Below are 17855 nucleotides of genomic sequence, written 5' to 3'. Positions count from 1 at the left end.
CCAGAAGGAGAACTATTCATTTGCACTTTAGTCATTGTAGGGTCAAAAGGGCAGAGCGTAACTCAGTCTCACTTCTTCAACTGGGAAATTTGACAGTTGTAAATTCTCTTCGAGACAGAGAGTGAGCAATACCCAGATGGTCAGGGTGATGTTAGATTTATTACTAAATATCTGAGAAGTACTAGTAACAAATCGAATGAGGTCTGCTGGCTGGTGTCAAGGTTATTAATGCATTTACAACAGAACAACATCAGCTTGCAGAACAGCACTCTCCTGTCTTCCGATCTGGTATCTGATGACGGACCTTAAATATTTCCTTTTTAAACAGAGCACAGACCAGTTTCTCCTTTACATCAAGGTCAAGTGTCAGTGATGCAATTTCGAAGGTGGGGAAGATGGGCAGAAATCCTCATAAGCACTGAACACAAAGGCAAAAACTTCTCAATGTTCTCTTTAAGTTATGAAGCAGGAGAGCTTGACTGGCAAGATCATAGTGAATATTTGGGCTGGTAGGATGAGGTGCTGAGCACCTGCACACAAATTTCGGGATGGCGACATATTTTTAGTCATCAAACTTTTGAAGCAGATAGAGAAACGTAGAAACTGCAAAAATATGGAGAAAGGGAGAAAACTGGGATGAAAAAGAACCTGAAAGATTGAAATAAAATCAATGTGCGGTGTAGTCACCAAAAAAAGTTACACATGAGTAAATCTACATCTGGTTTACTAGTTTACTTGGAAGTGTAGATTTACATATCTCCACCCAATGAAACAGGGGGTGGAGCCTGTAAAAACCTCAAACACAACTGTAAAGTTACTGCTAGTAATGCCTTAATTTGATGTTCTTCACTTGAGGGAGACCTCTGCTATGGTGGTGCAAATCTCAGCATGGTAAAGCATATAGAAAGATTCAAAAGTGTATTAAATTTAAAAAATAGATTAAATCATTTTATGTTAATTATTAATGTTAACTAATGTTATTTGTTTATTTTAAACATAGAATAATATAATACAATGTTACAGCATTACTAACTTAAATCTAAAATGAAAATGTAATTGTTTTGAATATATTAAATTTAAAATGATATGAATTAAAATGATTAAAAAAGGGGTACAGAACTAATTAACAGTCATTTAATTTTTTTTTTAAAATATTAATCGTACAGTTTTTTTTATATCTTACAAATTAATAAAGATTTTAAATCAAATTAATAATTATGTTTTATTTTTAGACATTAAATAAAATTTAAACAGTTTAAATCATGTAATTTCTGTAACATTAGTTCCTAAGGGGTTTTATTTTAGGTCCCTGCCCCCATTATTTTGTGTGGGAGGGTATTGCAGTTCCTGTGAGTGGTCATGGGTGGTGCTGGACCTACAAGTCGGGAATCCGACCAATTGTAGTAAACAAATTAGCTGTAAACCAAAAGATACCTTAGTATTTTCTGTAATGTAACACTGCCGTGCATTCTGCAGCCCAGCCTCATCTGTTAACAAAATAGAAATATGTGGCCCCTAAAATGTGTTTGCACGTGACAGTGACACTTGTTCCACATGTATGATTTTTACAGCAATTCCTTTACTTTCCCTGATAAAGATTATAGTGCTGGTGATAATCGTTGTTCCTTTTTGTAACACATTCAAAGAAATTGTAAAGGTGGCACACTTGGTAGAAACCTTTCACACATTTTAAAATAATCTAGGTCAGGGTTCTCAATCTGTGGTCTGTTGACCCTCTGGGCTCCGTGACGCCTATTGGGAGGGTCCGCATTATTTGTGTTGCCAGAGAAAGCATTAAAGCGCTTGTTGGGCATACTCAGAGTTACGGGTAGTCATTTTTTTCTTTCTGAGTTTTCTCGGATTTCTAGGATTCACGGGACGACGGCATTTGTGGTATTTTTATCAAGGGTTGCTCCCTTGCCGTTAACTCACCTCAGTGAAGTGGCCGGAATTCAGCGTGCAATATTCATGTGGATATATATATATATATATATATATATATATATATATATATATAGATAGATAGATAGATGCCAAATTGACTATAAAAAAAAAAGCTTTGTAAATGTGAAGGAATCTGAAATTGAAGGCTGTGAAAACTAAGGGCCTTATTTACAAGCTCCCATGTGCCATCCGAGTGTCACTTTTTTGACGCTCCTGTGATGCACAGTGCAGACCCATATCTACAAGGCCACGCAAAGCCACCCTGCGTGGCTTTACATGATCTTATAGATATGGTGTAAAGCAATGCAGCGCAAGTTGCTGTGTTGCCTCACACTGCGTCGGAGAGGCGTGCCAAGGTCATTGCTGTGGGTGTTTCCACTCAGCATCCGTGTTTTTTTTTACACTGCCCAGTTTTACAACATGGTCTAAGGGCCAGATTTTAGAAAAATGACTTTGCACCCAGTGCAGCGCTACTTTTCTTGCACCTCTTAACGTCCCTCTAATGCCACCATGTGTGTGCCATATCTAAGATACGGTGCACCATGGTGGTAGTTAGGGAACTAGCATCAACATTTTTTACACTAGTTCGGAGCTTTGCAGAATTAGTGTCAATAATTTTGACGCTAATCCAGCAAAGCTCTTTGAGGCCCATTGTAAACAATGGTGTGCCTCCTTTTAACGCCTGCTCTCAGCAGGCGTTAAAAGTGCCAAAAAATTACGCAAAGAAATCTTTAAGATTTTTTTGCGCCATTTTCTTGCTCCCTGGCCCCATGGGGGAATGCCCCCTTTGCACACATTATGCCCAGTGTAGGCACAGTGATTTTGGACTCGTTGGAACACATTAGCGTAAAAAAAGAAAGATGATGCGAATGTGGCACAAGGAGACGCTAGGAGCTCTTAAATCTGCCCATAAATGTGGGGCAGTGCCAAAAACGTACACCTCCCCAGAGCAGGCGTAACAAGTCTCCTCATTTTTTTCCTCTTTCTGAAAGCACCTCTCGTGATTGTTTTTGTGTAGGCAGGTGCCCCTTCCTGCCTGAAAACAATCATGCCAACAACACAGACACCCTTGCAACATCTGCAATTTGGCTGCAATTTGTGTGCTGCCACTGGCTGAAAGGACAGGAATGCACTTTATCTTCCTGCCCTTTTGAAATGGTGCAGGGCAGCGCAGAAAAATGACTTGCCACACTGACCTATGCCAATTCCTTGTAGATACTGCCCTAAGTTGATATCCTTAGCTTGATTCGTGGTAGCAGTGCAAGTAAGGCAAACAGAATATAGTATGGATAATGGGTGACCTCAATTGAAGCGCTGACAAAAAGACAGTATGCATTAGGAGCCAGAGCGATTAGCTACAGTAGAGTTGAGCATATGTTTTCGTCATGAAGAATTAACTGAATTTAGAAAAAATTCCAACCTTCCCACTAATTTTACAATTTCAATATTTCTGTATTTGATTGTGAATTAAAGAAACGTTTTCAATATTTGTGTATTTGCTTGATATTTACTTTTTTCTGTATTTAGTGAAATAGGAAGCATAAATTATTACAAAAGGGGTATTGTTCATGAGGAAGGGATGAAGAATAAATATTGGTCTCGTGGCAGCGTTGGCTCACCAAATCTGCTCAGACTTTGGCTACTGCATATTATTCTCAAGATTCCTAATATTCCTTCTACTATCTGCATCAGTGCTACTGCCATTTGCATCATGACTGCTGCAAGAGTTTGATCTCAATCGAATAGATGCTGCTGTGCATATGCTGGTCATATGTACGAGCAAACAAATTATATGGCTACATTATAACTTACTCAATATAAATATAAATATGATTAGCGGAGTAGTCTGATTCTAAACATATGTTTTAAAACAGCGCTTCTTAATCTTTTGACTGCCCTGGACCCCTATTTGATCATTACTTGAATCTGGGGACCTCCACTGTGTCATTAACGGAAGTTGAGGACTCCCCCATCCTAAGCAATTTGTATTATTTAAACCTTAAAACAGTACACAAAAAAGACATAAACAAGTATACACTAAACAAATGCTCATATATTGAAATATTTTATTTAATCCACATTCCAATATAGAAAAAGATTTCACGTTTTAAATGTTGATTTTTTCATTGTATATACTTTATTAATATTCATTTTCGTGGACCGAATGAGTAGGCCTCGAGGAACCCCAGGGGTCCTCAGACTACAGGTTAAGAACCACTGTTTAAGAGCATTAAGGCAAATAAATATATGTCAACTTTACTTTAACATAAATTCATATTTATTTAACTTACAACTGTTTTCATGCGGAATGGACGCTACACGTAGCTCTAAAGAACTCCCTCCCCAATATTTCCCAACCAGAAAGAGTCTGTGCAGTGGGTGTCATTGTGAAACAAAATAGGGTACACGATTCTAGTACAAACATTCGAAAGCAGACATTCTCTAAAGGTAGGAAATGCATCATGATTGATAAATGCTAACGTTTTTGATGGTGTTATCTACGGACGAGCACAGGCTGTTTTTTTTTTTTTACATATTCTGCAGGTCTAATTACTTTGTAGTCTTTCTTGTGTGTCACAACTCAGGTATATCTAGTGTACATTATGCCCAGGCTTTCTCTATGGCAGGACTCTGATTCTCACATAATTCAGAAAGAAACCACGGCCAATTCCCACAATGATCATCTTATTCAAAAGTGAGGGGTTTCATATTCAGTTGCATACCAACCAAACACTTATTTATTTAACCTAGTTTATCTGGGTGGATGATGTCCAATGTAAATAGCGGCTAAAATCACAACTAATTGACTTAAACTCTAAAGAAACTCAGACCTATACTTTGTTAGGACCTACTCCCAAAGAAGAATACATTAGCAACGGATTTCAGTTATCTGACAGTCTAAACAGCCCAACAGCCCAGTAAAGCCCCTCCACGAAAGGAACAAAACAGTTCACACACAAGTATAAAGTTTCAGATCTACTTTGAGATTCTAATCATAGCATGGCCTAACACAAGTACAGTCACAAGGATGTTCAGACTGCAGCAAATAGATAATAGTTAAAGAATGTAGAATTACATAACTGCTTTATGGTGTTTTGACAGAAAATAGGGCTAAATGTTGTGCTTTTTTAAATGAAAAGGTGATGCTGAAGGTACAATTAAAACACCAAAATGTCATACTTGTTTTGCGCTGAATTTGCATCATTTTTTAACGCAAATTTGGTGCAAAACGAACTCCATATTTATACTTTGGTGCTAGACCCGTCTAGCACCAAATTTATGAAGTTTAAGTCATTTTTTGGACTTTGCGTCAATAAGATGCAAAGTAGGCATTCCCTTGCAAAAAATGACTCTATGGCCTTAATGCCATATTTATCCCCGTGCTAAAATCACGCACGGGGGAGGAGGGGTCAAATTATTTAACACCTGGGTCAGGGCAGGCGTTAGGGGACCTGTGGGCCTATTTCCATGGTGGAACACCATGGAATAAGCCCACAGGTGCCCTCCCCAGGCCCCAGGGACACCCCCACCCACACCAGAGGGACAGCAGAGGATGGGGGACCCCATCCTAGGTAAGTATAGGTAAGTACAGGTAAGTATTGCTTTTTAAAGTGCCATTGGGGGCCTGAAGTGGGCTCCCCTACATGGCACTGGGTGCAATGGCCATGCCCAGGCTGGCCATTGGGGTGGTGAGCATGACTCCTGTCTTTTCTAAGACAAGAGTCATGTGGTATGGATGGTTTTGCGTCAGAAAATGACACTAGGCTGGTTAGAGTCATTTTTTTTTGCTCTAACCTGCCTAACGTCATTTTTTGGAGCAAAACCCCCTTCTTCCATTCTGCCAGCCCCACCCGGCTAACGTCTTTTTTTTACAGCTAGCCTAGCCTTTGCACCGGCTTGCACCATTCCATAAATATGGTGCCTGGCTGGTTCTCAGAAATGGTGCAAGCTGGTGCTGAACCTTTTGGTGCAAAACTGCGTTGGTGCAGTTTTGCACCAAAAAGTATCAATCAGGGCCTTAATTTTTGTTTAACAGGCAGTCACACTGACTGATGAAATAGTATGTGATAATTATGTTGAGTTGCAAATAGTAAATCTCATTTTTTAGATCGCCAAATGTCTTCCAGTTACATGTGCCCAAGATTGTCCTTGCACTTAGAAAGGAAGCAGGGCATCTCATTCAAATGTCAGAACAAAACTTCAACACATTGACCAACTTGGGCTTTGAAAACCCAATGTGAAAAGTTATTTCTATGCGTCCTAATTCTATATATCATACCCTGGATTACTGTAAATCATATTTCTGTGCATATGTGTTTATGTGTTAATTCCATAGCAGAAACCTAGCTAAAATGCAGTGGCGTGCTGTACAGGGTCAAAGACAATCAAAATGTCAATGAGTGATAGAGGCAGTAGCTGGGTTGTGAACAGTTAATGTATTTTGATGTCGTAATCTTCAAAGAGGTGCACCTTCAACTCCTTCCTTAATTGGAGCATTGTTGGGGTGGGCCTATTGGGTTGTTTCCCAGGAGGGAGGTTCCTATCTTACCCTCTACGTAGCAAACTGATAATAGGAATTTTATCTTCTCACTGTGTGAAAAAACAGCCCTAGAGAATAACTCTTATCAATCCAGGAGTATCTGGTCTCCTAAAAGATGTTCTTAAATGGGAAAACCCAGAAAGAAACAATAACCTGCCTTCAGCCTCTGTTTAGGTCCGTTATGGAATGGTTCTGTTATGTGCAAGAGTTCTCCTCTGTCTCCCACAATTCATCTGATTTAGCACTCCTTTTGCATAGAGAACAATCCAATTTATTGGCTTAACACCAACTTTGACCAATGTATGTGAGCTTAACATTGTAATGTGATATATGTAGGTTTCATAGTTACAAATTAATATTAACCTATTTATAAATTCTGCCTCCTTTAGTCCCTCAATGAAGCATCCAAAAAGTGATGGATGAATGCTTGAATTAATCTCAGCTACTGGTAATTACTCGCGCCACATCCCAAGTCCATCTTTAAATTGCATACCATGCCACTAAAGTTTAGACACAGTCATATCCAGGTCAATCGTGACCATGCTCCAGTGGGAGCAGTCCAGCCCAAATTTCCAAGCCATGTCCACCCTGAACTGGAACACTAGCAACCCAGGACCAGTTTCACCCTCATTGGGCTTCATCAGCCAGATCAAGCTTGAGTCAAGAGTCACAGTGTGCACAGGATCCACGTCTCTGCATACCTGTCCCACTTAGGGTGACACACTGAAGTACACAAAATAGTTAAGGATGTAATGCCTGAAGTAATCTTGGCTGCTGTTGCTTACTCAGGGTTCACTCTAGGCCATCGTTATTTTGTTCACCATGCCACCTCCGTTTGGACCCAGCAAAACAGTCTTAACTCTGCTCCAATGGGAACAGTCTACCCTGAACTGCTATCCCCAAAGTCCCAATGAAGGACTACCCGTGAAGCAGAGGGGTGTTTACCTGTCATTGACAAAATGATTGAAAAAGCCCTTTCAAAAGAAGTGCTAGAGAGTCCATCTATCTCTCCAACTCTCCAATCACTGGAGTGAAGAAACTAAGTGGAAAATGGTGGACAGTACAAGACTTGTGGAAATGAATGATATGTTATTCCTATGTTTTCCCTTGGCACTGAATCCTGCAGTTATTTTATTTCAGAATCCTACAGAAGCTGAGTGGTTCACTGTTATAGACTTGTGTCAAGCATTCTTCTCAATTCCTCTTCATGAGAATAGGCAGTATCTTTTTGCATTCAGATTTGGAAATCCTTGTTTGATGTAGAATTCCACAAGGGTGTACAGAAACTTCTTGAATCTTTTTCGAAATACTGAAGATGGATTAGACAAGTTTAAACGTGCCCTGTGATTAAGTGTTGGTTGCAGTATCTTGATGGTCTGATTATAGCTGCCAAAATGAGAGAAGGCTGTAGTCTTGATGCAATTGTACAATTAAATCATTTAGCTGAAGATGAAAGAGAAGGGTGTACACCTTCTATTTTGACACAACAACATGGAGACTCAAAATGCCCCATTGTACGTTTTTCTGCAAACACAAGATCCAGTAACTACCACTGTTAAGAATAGGGTTTCTGGTTGGCTTGGGTATGCACCTAAGCCAGGCAGAACCTATCCACTCTAGTCAGGGCAAGGAAGTTACACACCCAAGATAACCCCTTCTCACCCCCTTAGTAGCTTGGCACGAGCAGTCAGTCTTATCCCAGAAGTGATGTGTAAAGCAGCTGCACAACACACACACCACACGTGACACAATAAATGCACCACAAAGGAAACACAACAAGTTTATAAAAATACATTGTATTGCATAAAATAATAATTCGACCTAAAACAACATGTAACAGCAATACCCTCCTACACAAGCAGTTGTCAGAACCTCACACAACTGTGGTTATTGGTATTCTGCAACACTGACAGAAGTCAGGTTGCCATTACCACCAAAAACCACGTCATAGCAAACACATAGACATGAATGCAGAAACACTGTCATGAATGCACTTGTAATAAAGCATTCCCCCAAATGGCAGGCCCTCCTTATCACCAACATAAAGGTATTTAGCATGGAAAACCTTTCCTTAGGGTGTCTTGTCACACATCAATACTACTGCACAGTGGTTACAATCCCTGAAGATCATACTGGTGCTCTTATCAGAAGAAGCACAACATTTCACTGGCATCAGGTCCTGAAAAGGGCTGTACAATGTGGGGAAATGCAAGGTGTAGGATTATTTCCAACAATGCCTTCTAAATGAAGGTCTGAGCATGTCTGCGCTTTCTTCTACCAAGTATCTGGTTTGAGCAAAATCTACCATGTCAATACGGAAGCTCCTGTGCTTCTTTTGAGGTAAATAGGGTACACTACATCGGGAGGCCCCAAATGCCCCGCAATGAGGCTCTCTTCTCCATTTCCCTGCGGGAGACCACGGTCGGTCCCCGCATTTGAACTGGCATCATATCTATGGGGAGGGATGGCTACAGCCAGCTCCAGTCCCCCCCACACCTAAGCAAGGGAAGAAATCACACAGCAGCCACCCACGTGCACACGGCGTGGCTGCTCTCTCTGCTACCAGGTGTTGCCTCCCTGGATCAGCACACCAGGTGCCCTCCAGGGCATCCAGGGCCTTCAGGGATGTCACCTCTCTCTCAGGGTGAGATGGCCGGGGCAGGCTCCTGTGTCAGCAAGGCAGCTGCACCGCTGCTCCTTGCTGGGCTGACCACTGTGTAGTCCTGGCTCCCAAAGTTTTGCACTGTTTGCCTGAGGCTGCAGCGGTGAGTGGCCCCAAAGATGGTGCCTGTCTGTGCCCCTGAGGCACAACATGAAGCACTCACTTCCGCTCTAGGCCAGTGGGTTCCTCGCGGCCTCTCCATATTGGGGGGTGTGCCCACTAGGACACGGGGACTCGGGGACTCTTTTCCTGCACCTGGCACACATGCACTTCATGTGCTGCAAATGAAAATAATTACTGCGCTCTGGCCAAAATCAAGTAAAGCCCTCACCTCGAGCTCTTGGTTTCAGTGAAGCACTCCAAGAGTAGCACAAAGCACTCTTGCCACAGATGCAGCGTGTTTCTTGTGCTGATGCCCCTGCGGCTGTCTTTCAGCTCACCAAGTAGAGGACCACAACACAAAAGCAACACCAGTACAGGGTGACAGATGACACACCGCCCAGTCTCCTGGAGACAGCTGTAGGGCACATGAATGCAGGACTCAGGCCACCCGGCCAGCACAAGGGTCCAAAGAGCAGTAGCAGTCTCCCTCAGTGACCTAGCAGGTCACAGGTCACAGGTCAGCACCGCAGGAGAGCAGTCCCAAGGTGATTCCTGGTAAATCCTTCCTTCCAGCATATGGTCCCAAGTCCATCCAGTGCCTGAAACTTTGGGAGGAAACCCTCTGTACTTATATTCATTTTGCACAGCCTCCATAAAAGGGGGAGAAGGAGTTCCAACCAGCACTAACCAGTTCCAGGACTGTCCCCTTCCTCCTCTAGTACTGGCTCCAATCATCAGCAGGGGATAAACGAGCCCTTTGGGTGAGGCCAGGGCACAGCCTTTACAAACGCAGATGTGCCCTGCTTCTCCCAGCCCAGGAAGACCATTCAATATGCCTATGCACCTTTGTGACACCTCCACCCTCCCTGTGTACAGGCTGTCTGAAAGGTATGCACAAAGCCCTGCTGTCACTCTGCCCCAGACGTGGATTGGAGGTAAGCTGCAAACCACCAGAGACATAAGCACAGAGAAATGCCCACTTTCTAAAAGTGGCATTTCTATAAAGGTAATAAAAGATCCACCTACTCCAGTAAACAACATTTCTCACTACCATTGCAACCATATCAAACATGCCTACACTACCCCTCATAGATTAGACAATGCCGCCTGCGCATATGTTAGGGCATTTCCAAAGTATTTCTATGAGAAAGGCAGCACTCACATTAGAGAGAAACAAAAGAGGCTGCTTGTCACTACCAGGACTGGCCACACAACCAGGCCCATTTCCTGCCTTTTACCCACACAGCACCCTGCCCATAGAGCTAGCTAGGGCCTACCTTAGGGGTGATGTATATGTAGTAAAAGAGGAGTTCCAGGCCTGGCAAGTAAATTTCGAAGCCAGATCCTGTGGCAGTAAACTGCACACACAGACTCTGTGGTAGCAGGCCTGAGACAGGTTTGAAAGGCTCCTTCTGTGGGTGGCGCAAGCTGCACTGCAGGGCCACCAGTAGAATTTAATTTACAGGCTCTGGGTAGAGGGACACCACTACACAAGGGACTTACAGGTAAATTAAATGTGCAAATCAGGTGTAAGCCAATCATACCAACTTTAGAAGGGAGAGCACATGTACTTTAGCACTGTTCAGCAGTGGTAAAGTGCCCAGAGTCCTAATATCAACAAAAAGGGTCAGAGAAAATAGGAGGAGGAAGGCAAAAAGTTTTGGGATGACCCTGTAAAAAAGGGCCAGGTCCAACAACCACTCCTCCTGGTTGCATGGACAATGTCAGAGCAGCGTCTTTGGCAATTGTACAGAGTGAAGCAATTGTAATGGGCTACATACTATTGTATTTGTTCCACATTCTGTAACTCACACCAACACTCAGCATCTCAGAAAGAGTTGCTTGACCAAATATGAGCACATAATCTTGGCAGCAGAGAATATTTTAATCAGCCTTTGTAATACCCTGAATTTTGCTACATACTTGCCTTTGCCAAAGAGGATGAGGAGACAAAGCAGATGATGGTGACCATGATTGTACTGAATTGACAGGGTTAAACCAAAACCAAATATTAAAATGCATCACTAGAGTCGGCTGATTTTATTTTATTTGTGGATAGTTCTTGTCGGAGAGATTATCATGGAACTCTTTGAGCAGCATGTGCAGTCTGCGAAGTGACACATTGTGGGGGCATTGCACTTGTGTAATTTAACTTCAGCACAAGTGGCAGAATTGATTGTGATTGCAAAAGCATACAGCAGCTTGGCAAGGGAATTGAGTGATGCAATCTACTGTATACAGTTAACCAGTATGGTTTTGGAATAGTCCAGGACATCGTGCACGTGTGATCACAAAGGTGTTTATCATTTCATCTGGAACTTCAACAAAAATTGGTTTGTGAATTCTAGATGTACCTGTTGCCCTGAAAATGTCAAAGAAAATTGCTGTTGAAAAATGTGCTGCACACAAGATTGGAGATTACATGGTTTCATTGGGCAACAACTTTGCCGATGAATTTGCAAAAGGCGGTGCTCTGTGACCACTTAAAGGTAATTAAAGAAAAATCATGTGAAGCAGAGACAAATCTGAATGCAAAAGATCTTGAAAAGCCTGAAGTCAGATGATCGACAAGGGCAAAATTGTCAAGCAAGAAATATGCAGTTCTGAATAGGCATTTCTGACACAAAAGAGAGTGCAGATGATCAAAAATTAAATAGTTTCTAGATAGAATGATGGAGCACAATTTTTGAGTTTTTAAGAAAAAACATTTTTTATTTTGGAATTTTTCATAAATGTGCCTGCATATCTCTCTTTGGTTAGAATTAAAATGTTTGGTTGTTATCTATACTTGTTTTCAATAATTCTGTTGTAACTAAATGCTTGCATCTGAACAAGACAGATTTTCTACTTATTTAGGAATCTAGTGCAGCTAGACTTGTGTTCATAATTTGTATGAACATTTTAAGTGAATTTAGTGCTCTATGAAACGTTTTTCGCATGCCTGATTACTAAGAAAAACAGTTGAACCACTGAAAATATTGTTGGCCACATTATATTTTTTCATGTTTATATCAACACTTCCAAAAGACTGTTATGCTAAATACCTACAATCATATTAACACTAACATTTAGGAGAATGTTTGGAATTTAGCATTTTGCTATGGAGATTAGGGGCATCATTACGAGGCTGGCGGGCCGACTGTCTGCCGGACATCCCCTTGGAGAGGAGACTGCAGCAGAACTGGCGGTCTGCCCTTCCCCCCACCCCAGACCTATTACAAGGTTTCCAATGGGCTGCCCGGCAGCAACCTCAGAAATCTGAGGTTTTCACCGTTCAGCTCAATGGAAACTGTGCAGCAGCATTGGCCTCGACTCCTCATAGAGCTGCGGCCAATGTTGTAACACAGAGGGATACCACAGCACCCTCGGAATGCACATTGTCTACCATAGCAGACAGTGTGCAATTTGAGGGTGCTGGGCAAGGGGGCCCTGCACTGCCCACAATATGGTCATGGGCAGTGCAGGAGCCTCCCCTGTGGCCCCAAGCACTGGGTTTCATCCAGCCTAAAAAGCTGGCAGAAACTGGACTTGTGCTCAGCACGGCGGCACTGAACTTAGCGCCACTGTGGCTAACCACAAGTCTGACCACTATCAGCCTGTCGGGAACCATGTTCCTGGTGGGGACGGCAGTCCCCTAGTTGTCTGAAAGCCATGGTCATACTGTGGTGGTTGCACCGCCTGGAGTGCGCTGGTCTGACTGCCACCGCGGCATTGGTGGTCCTCAGGCCACCGATGTCGTAATGAGGCCTTAAGATTTTATTGAGGCCATTTTTATAACAAGAAAATGGCCACATGCAAAGTAAGATTTTGCTTAGCTTTAAAAGTCATTTTTATGATTATTTTAATAGTATTGATTGTTATTTTAGAGGTATTGCCCTGTTAGAGGTGCATCGATTCACCACAATGTTGAGCAATATATTAATACTAGAGATAAAAGATTAAGGCCCTCATTACAACATTGGCGGTAAGTGCCGCTTACCGCCATGCTGACTGCCGCCAACATACCGCGACCGTGGCGGTATACCGCTACCCGTATTATGACCCACACATAGAAATCCAGCATTATATAGACACACACACAAGTCCGCCACACCAAAGTTCAGTGATAAAATGGGGGTACCAAAACCCACACCATTATGCCAACAGAAATACGCCCACAGCATCATGACCCACGAATCACTGCGGAGGTCATTCAACTGCGGTAAACCATTGACGGTACACACCGCCGCGCTCAAAATTCACACGCACATACAAAACAATACCACATTGGACAATTAAAAATACACACACCTGACACACATACACACACCACACCCACACCACTATAAAACACACACCCACACTACCCACAACCCTTTACGACCCAAAGATTTTGGCAAGTGAGACAGAGACAAGCCAGGAACACCCACTGAATCTGAGCCACAAAACACCATCACCCATACACCATCCAGGCACCTCACAACACACACCCCAACACATCACCCCACACACTCTCACACACACCACTTACACTACACCCATCACACCACAAAGACACCCCAGGTTCTCTGAGGAGGAGCTAAGGGTCATGGTGGAGGAAATCTCCGGGTAGAGCCACAGCTATTCAGGTCACAGGTGCAGCAGACATCTATTGCAAGGAAGATGGAGCTATGGCAGAGAGTCGTGGACAGGGTCAACACAGTGGGACAGCACCCCAGAACAAGGGATGACATCCAGAAGAGGTGGAACGACCTACGGGGGAAGGTGCGTTCCATGGTTGCAAGACACCAGATAGCTGTACAGAGGACTAGCGGTGGACCCCCACCTCCTCCCCACAACTGAAAACATGGGAGGAGCAAGTCTTGGGGATCATGCATCCTGAGGGCCTGTCAGGAGTAGCAGGAGGACTGGACTCTGGTAAGTCAAATCTTTACTACTTTCATCCCCCTACCTGCATGCCGTCACAAACTCCCACCCCTACCCACGTCCACATCACCCCACCACCTCACACATACCCCACCATACCAACCCAGCCATCCCAATACCAAGCCCTACATGCAACAACAGTGTATGGACACCACTCACAGACCTGCATGGACAACCATCACCACAGCATGCACACTAGTGACAATCACTTAGCCAAACCAAGCACAACTCACACAAGCCAAAGCTGCCTTGCTAATAACAACCATAGAGGGAAACATATCCATGCACAAGATGGCATGCGCAGATACAATAACACTGCATTTACATCCCCACAGGACCCCCACTCAACGTCACCTGAGAGGAGATGCCAGCCCCATCCAGTCCCCCCCCCCAAAGAGGCCCACAGTGATGACAGCAGCTCTGCAAGCCTGGATCACGATGACCAACCTGGTCCATCAGGGACCTCTGGACAGTTGCTTACCTAGGCACAGTCCCAACCCACCACAGAGCCTTCCCCGTCAGGAAACACCACCACAGCACCCACCCAGCGGGCCCATCCTTCTGTCTCCAGGACACGTCAATCAGCAGTGTTCCACCACTACAGGGACCACAGGCAACCCCACAAACACAGGGGTCAGTGGCAGTCTGCACATGGTTCAGGGGACAGAGGCACAGGACAACAGGGAAGCTAGGAGGACTGCTGTGCGACAGGGGGAGGACAGGCCCAGGGAACCGACTGGGAGCATACCACCATTCCCAGGAGACCATGAGCCATATACTGGCCAAGTTGCAGGAGACCCAGCGGCTGCAGGAGGGACAGTACCTAGGGATCACGGAGGACCTGAGGGACATCCACACCACCCTGGTCACCATTGCAGGGGTGCTGGCAGACATGGCCAACACCATGAGGGAGGCAGTGGCACACCAACGGGCCCGTGACACTAGCCACAACAAAGAACAGCCTTCCACCTCCACCGACGCTAGTGGACAGGAGGCCCCGCCACAGGAACAACAGGCCACCAGCACCCCACCCCCTGCAGAAGGAGAACCACCACGCAAATGATCCCTGCGATCCAGGCAGAAGCCAGAGAACATTTGCAAGACCCCCGCCAGGAAAAAAGACTCTCCTGATTGTCACCCTTGTGTCCCACTCTGTCACCCTTTCCACCTTGAACTGCCATTGCTCCCCTTCCTAAGCCCCGTTGGACAATGCACCTATGATAAAAATAGACTGGACTCTACCCTGAACTTTCCTCCATCAGCAACCCAGTCCATTGCAATACCCCCTCCACTTATTAGCACCAAAATAAACACCCTTGGAACAAAATCAAATATGGAGTCTGTCAATTGTTTGACAAATTTATTAGTTTCACAAACTGTAAACATTGCAATAAAAATGCACTGTAATATTTACATAGGTATGACCTGTAGTGGGCAGCAGTAAACATACCAGGAGCCAGAGTGGGGCACAGAGAACTGAAAATAGAGATGCCAAAGGGTATAGTAAGTGGCCATAGAAATAGGGAATTCTGGCTGCCATGTTCAATGTCCAACACAAAACTGCAATGGAAGGTGAAGTTACAGTGTCTTACCTGTGTGTCACTGGAAGTACTGTTGAATTAGTGTAGTTCTGTTGTCCACATCTTCTTCCTCCTCTTCGTCACTGTCCACAGGCTCCACCTCTGCCACACGACCATCCCCAGGCTCAACCTCCTGCAGAAAAGGCACCTGGCATCTCAAGGCCAGGTTGTGCAACATGCAACGATGATCTGGCACACCTTCTTGTGTGAGTAGTACAGGGATCCACCTGTCAGATGGAGGCACCGGAATCTGGCCTTCAGGAGGTCGGAGGTTCGCTCAATGATCCTCCTTGTTCACCCATGTGCCTCATTGTAACGTTCCTCTGCCCTTGTCCTGGCATTCCTCACTGGGGTCAGTAGCCATGAGAGGTTGTGGTAACCAGAGTCACCTGTAAATATCAAGGGATACCTGTTAGATACACACTCACCCTTAGGGCCAAACCCACACCCATATACCTACATCAACTGGGTGGGGACCATGGGCTCACCTATTAGCTACAGCCGGTGCCTCTGGAGTTGAGCCATCACATATGGGATGCTGCTATTCCTCAGGATATAGGCATCATGCACAGACCATGGATACTTGGTATTGACATGGGAGATGTACTGGGCCGCTAAACACACCATCTGCACATTCAGAGAGTGAAAGCTTTTTCTAGTTCTGAACACTTGTTCATTTATCCTGGGGGGGACAAATGCAATATGTGTACCATCAATGGGACCAGTGATTTTGGGGATATGTCCCAGTGCATAGAAGTCAGCCTTTGCTTTGCCCAAATCCTCCACCTGGGGGAATACGATGTAGCTGTGCATGTGTTTCAGCAGGGCAGACAACACACTGGTCAGCAAGTTTTTGAGCATAGCCTGTGACATCCCTGATGCCATGGCCACAGTCACTTTGAAGGAAACACTTGCCAGGAAATGGAGCACTGACAGGACCTGCACTAGAGGGGGGATCCCAATGGGGTGGCGGATAGCTGAGATCAGGTCTGGCTCCAATTGGGCACACAGGTCTTGGATTGTGGTCCTATCAAGTCTGTAGGTCAGGATAATGTGCCTGTCCTCCATTGTCGCTAGGTCCACCAGGGGTCTGTACACGGGGAATGTCTCCATCGCCTATTCATCCTCAGTGGTTGAACTCTAGGGTGAAAAACGGTGAGCAGAAGGTCATATTCACACATATTTCAACATTAATATGCAATTTTTGCTTTACAGAAACAGTATGTGAACTCGGAAGTCAGTTGATGTGCCAATGTCTGCTGTGACGCAGTTAGGTGCCATGGCCTGTGCCCCCCTGAAATGGCGGCTGCCTGACCTGTGAAGATGGACAAGTGGAAATGAGGTAATTCGACTGGCGTTGTGTGCCGTTGCGGTCGGCAGTCGATGTCCGCCACGCAACACTGCATTGGTTATAATTGGACCCTAAAGGTTCCAGGAGCCAATGGCGATGTACGCCGGTGGTGACGGTACGCACCGCCGCGGATGTGATCGACATTTTCTATATGTGCACTCACTTGCTACCTGACCTTCAACAGGAGAGGTCCTACACTGCAAGTGCTGCTGTGACCTGTGTCTGGAAGCGACAATGGCTCAAGTGTCTGGGGAAAGGGCCCCCACCTTCACTTCGGAGGAGTTGGAGAGACTGGTGGATGGGGTCCTACCCCAGTACACTTTACTCTATGGTCCTCCAGACAAACAGGTGAGTACACTGTGAGCATGATGCGTGGGGCATGAATGTATGGATTGCTGTGTGTGTAAGCCTCGTGTAGGGTGGGGTTTGAGTGTTCCTGGGCAGAGTGTTGCATGTATAGTGGGCAATGTATGTGCATAAGGGGATGGGGGGATTTGTTGGGCCATGAGTGTAACAGTCCGGACAGTATGACTAATACCTTTTCTTCTGTATTTTTTCTGCAGGTCAGCGCCTATCAGAAAAAGGGTATTTGGTGTGCCATCGCCAAAGAGGTGCAAACCCTGGGGGCCTTTGACAGGCAGAGCACCCACTGCCCCAAACGGTGGGAGGACCTGTGCCGCTGGGCAAGGAAGACGGCGGCAGCCCAGCTGGGGCTGGCCTCCCAATGAGGAAGGGGTGCCCATCATACCCTGACCCCCCTGATGTTCCTCA

This window comes from Pleurodeles waltl, chromosome 1_2, assembly GCF_031143425.1.
Source record: "Pleurodeles waltl isolate 20211129_DDA chromosome 1_2, aPleWal1.hap1.20221129, whole genome shotgun sequence".
Taxonomy (NCBI): Eukaryota; Metazoa; Chordata; class Amphibia; order Caudata; family Salamandridae; genus Pleurodeles; species Pleurodeles waltl.
Note: the sequence above shows the minus strand (reverse complement) of the source record.